At 44.3% G+C, this 5,637-nt stretch overlaps 1 long non-coding RNA gene across 2 annotated transcripts; it reads left to right on the top strand.

Moving 5' to 3' along the window:
• Window positions 1-3,873: 3,873 nt before the first annotated feature.
• LOC123161948 (uncharacterized) lies at window positions 3,874-5,053 on the top strand. 2 transcript variants are annotated; one of them, XR_006480956.1, is made up of 3 exons: window positions 3,874-4,595; window positions 4,702-4,739; window positions 4,820-4,834. It is a non-coding gene; the product is annotated as an uncharacterized lncRNA (long non-coding RNA). The 2 variants fall into 2 exon arrangements; XR_006480955.1 differs by having other exon boundaries at window positions 4,702-5,053.
• The last annotated feature ends 584 nt before the right edge of the window (window positions 5,054-5,637 follow it).

Here is a 5,637-nt window from a genome sequence, read left to right as displayed (position 1 = left end):
TGTTTGGGTTTTCCAGGTACTTTCCATCGCACAGTACTTCTGTACTATGGCTGCTAAGTCGGCAAAGTGTACTATGTCACGACAACTTATAGCATTAAGGATCCCTTTGCTCGTGCAATTTTTGCAAAAAAGTGAGATTGTGTCCTCCTTGCAACAGTCCTTGACCTTGTTTATTACAAGGAGGAATCTGGCCCAGTAGTGATGTACTGTCTCTTGTGGCTCTTGCCTGATGTGGGAGATATGGCTTAAGTCTGGGTGGGTGTGCGAAGTTGAATCCGGATTCTGATCTGATCTAGCGCCCGGGGGCATAGGAGCTTCTGGGCTTGACAGCTCGGGCTCCGGGATGTTGCCCAATTTCTTCGGTCCGTTGCCCGATTCTAAGTTTGGGGTGTGGGTCGTTTCCTCCCGCGAACGGGTATCTGGCTCAGAGAGCTCGGTGATCCGGACATAGTTCGTCCTCAGAATAGAGGGACGGTCCATATGTGGCTCTTCCACTACCGCTATCTCGTGGGTGACCGGTGGGGATTTAATATCCCTTTGGTCGGGTTTAAGCACAATCCGGTCATAGTCTATAGCGACTCCCAAAGCGGCGATGCGGTCCAAGAGCTTATTAAGGGAAGAGAGCTCTATAGGTTCCATCTGTTCGATGAGTTCTGAATTGACGTGGAGGCTATTCGTGATGACCCGAGAGGTCATCGTCGGCGTGACAGTCGATCGGGCGGCCATAACGAAGCTTTGACGCCCGGATAATTAAACTACAGTAATTCCCTCCTAATGATGCCACATCATCATGATTACTGTTGTTAAACTCGCGTTGGTTCGAATTCGGTCCAATTTTAAATTCAAATCAAAGTCCAAAATTCAAATTGCCAAACATGAAAACTAAAATGTTCAAAGTGTGGCGGATATTCCATAACAAATTATGGCGGTGACCCAACACTTTTGTAAATTATTTAAATGCCCTTTTGTGAATATAACAGTGGCTAAAACAATTATTTAAAAGCTTTTTAAATAATAAAAATTGCAAAGTATTTTATTTAGGTGCCAAGTTATTTTCGGTAGTGGCCTATTTATCTTTATCTTTACCTACTAATAAACCACGCATTGTTTCTGGTGGTACGTCGCCGGCATTTTTGCACAAAAGTCCCTGGGCTTTTAATAATTAGACCCGCAGTCCTCGTCATAAGTCAGCGCCGATCCGGTACAGAGGAGAGAAAATAAGAAAGAAAATCCCAGCGCCCCGCACGACCCTGCCTCTTCGATCCCATCCCCACCTCCATCCCGCCGCCACCTCCTGCCCCGCGCCGCCCGCCCCACACCGCGTCGACCGAGACCGCGTCCCTCCCTAAACGGCAGCGACAATGGAGGGCGCCGCCCACCTCCTGACCGACGGATTCGCCGGCTTCCCGCTCCTCAGGGCCAGCCCCTCCCCCGTGCCAGGTCTAGCATCGGCTTGGAGGCCCCAAGGGGCTGCCGCCGGTGTGGGAGTCCCGCGCGGCCGTGGGGCTGGGGCGGTGGAGGCTCCGCTGAGCCTTCGGCAGGCAGGGAGACAGGCTCCTGTTGAGGCGGCGGGGCTTGGTGCGGGCTGGTCTTCCGGATCGAGCCCTTCCTCATCTTCCTCTCGTTCGCTTGGCTCCTTCCCTCACAATTGGTGCCCAGGCGTCGCCATCGCCATGGATGTGCTGCAGAACGCGGATGCCTGCTTCTCCCCCAGGAGGGCCATGTTGCCTCAGGTGCACCCGAGGGAAGGGGGAGGCGGGTGGAGCGCCTGCATCAGCGTGTCGTGAAACCCCTGCATGATTTTGAACATCTCAGGCAAAAGAAGATGATTGGGTTTCCGTGGTTAGGGCTGCTGTCGTCGTGCTTCATCAGTGTCGTCATTGCAGGATTCATTTTCTACAAGTACTGTCTTGGGAGTAAGGAAGCAGAGATACCTCTTCAATCCCAAAACTTATATTGTTCCCGGAATTACCATGAGAAGCAAGCACTGAATCTTTCTTGGCTATCAATAAAATCTGTTGCGGCAGTACATGGCTTCTGAAGTGGCGAGTAACAGTAATCATGCCAGGTTAATCCAAGCTCAGTCCATTGGTATGCCCCATGGCTGGATTTGCTTGCTTTGCTGTGTACTGGAGGTGCTCAATGAAATCCGTCAGTTTGCTCTTGGTCTTGGAGGATTACGGAAGAGGATATGTAGATCCTTCCAATCCCTAGCAATTTACTAGAAGTTATAAATGGTGGTCAGTATCAGGTATCATTTTTTTCTGAATCTAGGCAATCAAATATATCCTCTTGTATATATCCAATAAAATTGACAGAGGAAGGCTTAGCTGCTAACCGTTAGGTGAAGTAAGGTTTGTTTCCTATCTTATGTGGTTTGTCGAAAAGAAAGGGCTTTCACCACCATGAGTGTTCCACAAAAATCAGACTTCATGCTTGGTAATACATGAAGCTGCAGTCTTTATAGATATCCTTTATAGATCAAGGATATACATTATCATCTGCATTCATCTGGTGTTTTTTTATGACAGATGGTTGTGGCTGAAACCAGACATCTTCACTGAGATTTAGATGGACATGATAAGAGTGTCGAGAAAGCATTGGAATTCAGATCATAAGCCTTTTTCTACAATAATGGACTAACAAAAAACAAAGAAAAACATGGACCTGAATGTCTAGACATGAAGTAATCAAATAATTCTATACCATGGCTTACTGATGCAAATATGTTGTCTACTAGGTAGTTATGCAAACATCTGTTCCACCTAGGTTCTTACTTATACACACTTGTACTTTCTGTTGTTGTAGTTAATTAAAAATGTTTGTTATTTAATTTGGTTTCTGAAGATGCTATCATTGTAGTGTTAATTAGTCTCAATCTTTTAATGTAAAATACTCTTAACTAATGGTTTGCCATATAGCCATGGAATGTATATAGTTTGGTTCGGGCACCCTGAAATAAAGTAAATGTTTCCTTTGTTTGTTTTTTTCTTCCATAGCAAGGATTGAATCATTAGAACCCAAAAGGGAGTTTCATGGAATGTATATTCTATTTGCTGGGTGTGCGGCCTCACTGAATTGGTTGTCTCTGTTTTTCTGTGCCCTCTTGTGCCATTGGATTGGATGGCGTCATTGTCGCCGCAGCCACTACATGTCGGAGCTGTTGCGAGAGCACCAGAAGCTTGTCCTGTTTCACGCAGGTGCTACCAATCTACATCAAGCTGTTGGGCCACGGTGAGAGCCTCGATTCGCTCCCTCGCCGCCGCCGCCCCGTCTACCATTATTGGCCTAGATGGGAATTTGTCCTTGCTGATTTGCCATGGCCTGATTGCTTATGTTTCTCTCTTGTTGATGCAAACATGCTCTGCTTGACTCTGTTTTGGCCTCAAGGTGCAGGCTGTGTGTGTGTGTGTACCTTGATTCATATGATTCTTCGGTGACAGAAAGTTTTTCATGGAGCACCTTTTCGTGCTAATGTTGGCTTCTAATGTTTGTTGTTGTACTTATGCTACCAGAGATAATGCGGGTGTCCTCCTTGCTTAAGAAACATCATGGTGGGGACCTTCAGAGGTTGCCGTCAGTGGCGAGTCCAAACCAGATGCATCATCATCTGCCGCCACCAATGCCTAATTTATGTGGAAATGGTTTTGGCTCGTGGAACCACGGTGCGCATCTAGAGGTAATTACGTTACTTATCTGACATGAGGGCGGCATATTCACTCATCCATCATATCTGATCGCATCCGCTGGTAATTAATCTTTAAAAGAACAGAGAATGATACACAAGATCCTCTCTTGGTGGTTTCAAGGTTGCATTGTACTTTTTGCATAACTTAATGGTAGAATAAATCAGGTAAAATAAATCCTGGTATTGTTTTTCTTCTTGCATAAATTATCTTATCTCCCAACAGATTTGTTGGGTTGGTGTGGTTGTTAGTCTTAGTTTTAGCCGTGGCTATGAAATTTTGTTGAGAAGTAGGCAAACATAGAAGCTGTTGTTTGTTGAATGAATTTGCGTATGCATCTATTTTATTCCTAAAACAGTTAGTCAGAAAGATGTTTCACACTGGTGTGATACTATTATTTCTACCCAAGCTCTAATATTTTTAGTGCCAAGAAAAATTGATGCACCCGAACTATGACACATCTCTCTATACTGAAATTGTGGTTGTATTGTTTGTCATCTGAAAACCACACTCAAGTATACATTATGGGACATAATGCCCAGAAAATAATCACCAGGCATGGATATCACTGTTGACCTACATAGTACAACATTGCATAATTTTCTGGTTTTCTGAAGGTACAACTCAGTATTATTTTTTATCATACATAGATAGAACAAAGGCCACAAGAGCTGATTTTGTGCACCTTGCTGCATGGGCACCCACTTGATTAAGATATTCTAAGTGTGAGCTTTTAGATTTCGAAATAACAAATTAGATTCTAATTATTAACCTGTGTTCAAATTCTAATGTTATCTAACTCTGACAGATTGTCTTTGAGAATAATTTGATGAACCACCATGTCGCTCTTCAATCTGGTTCCATGGGAAAGTAAATTACATCGCTCGAGCGGGTCAACATAGCCTACAGGTTAAGTGGATGCTATCACTTTATGACATCTTTTATTTATTCTCATTCATTCTACCATTGCTTAACTTTGTTTCATAAACTGTTGTTTCTATGTATGCAAATGCAGGATACATTTCTAGAGCTGAAATTTCAGGGCATCAAGAAGTAATTAACTATGCTTCAAGCAAGGAAGTTATTTGGTATAACTTTTTTGAGGAATAATTTACTAGCTTAATGTTTGGAAGTTAATGAGCTGCAGATATGGCATGTGGGTACACGAAGACCTGATGCATCAAAGCTCGGTGTGGACACCTCTTCTTACATGACATGTATGTCTACAACTTATCCGAGCTTCAATTTCCAGAATAAAACACATGTTTTTATTTATTATGGTTTCTTCTCTTAGATAACCAAACATTTTGCAGATGTTGATTTTTCATTTCCTTCCAACGCCATTAAATCCCAGTGTTTTCTAATTTGAAATGGCTCCCCTCAGTATCACTCCCCTCAGTTTTTGGAGGAACATGGTGCTATTTGGTGTTTTTGGTTGTGGAAAAAATGTCATTAGTCAGGCACTTTCTAAGGTGGTCAGCTGACTGCTCTGTTGTCATGGATGTGGGAAAATCTTTGTCTATATTTTTTCTTGGTACCATCTCTATACCGTCTATTGAGTTTGAAAATGTCCGCGGTACTCCAATTCTGAAGCTCTGGTTTATGTGGGATGTGGGGAAAGAGGAAATGAGATGTCTGATGTTCTCATATATGGATTTTCCCCAATTGACAATGACATTGCCTGACATGATGTGAACAATGGAGCCGCTTAAATTCCATGGCAAGCTCATCATGGTCGCTTTCTTACTCCAGATGGGTGGGAGGGGACAGGGAGGAAGAGGGAGCCGCCCAAGGACATGATGGTGCGGCCACTGGAAGCGCTATTCTTCCTGCCCTCGTCCTCCGAGAACGACGGGGACAACGGAGGTGGCGTCGGCACTATCCTAACAGGGGGGGGGGAGAAGAATGGGAAACGGGAAGAAAGATCGCGTTCATGCGTGTTGTCCGTGTG

Source organism: Triticum aestivum, chromosome 7B, assembly GCF_018294505.1.
Source record: "Triticum aestivum cultivar Chinese Spring chromosome 7B, IWGSC CS RefSeq v2.1, whole genome shotgun sequence".
Classification (NCBI taxonomy): domain Eukaryota; kingdom Viridiplantae; phylum Streptophyta; class Magnoliopsida; order Poales; family Poaceae; genus Triticum; species Triticum aestivum.
Note: the sequence above shows the minus strand (reverse complement) of the source record. Positions and strands in the feature narration are given on the sequence as shown.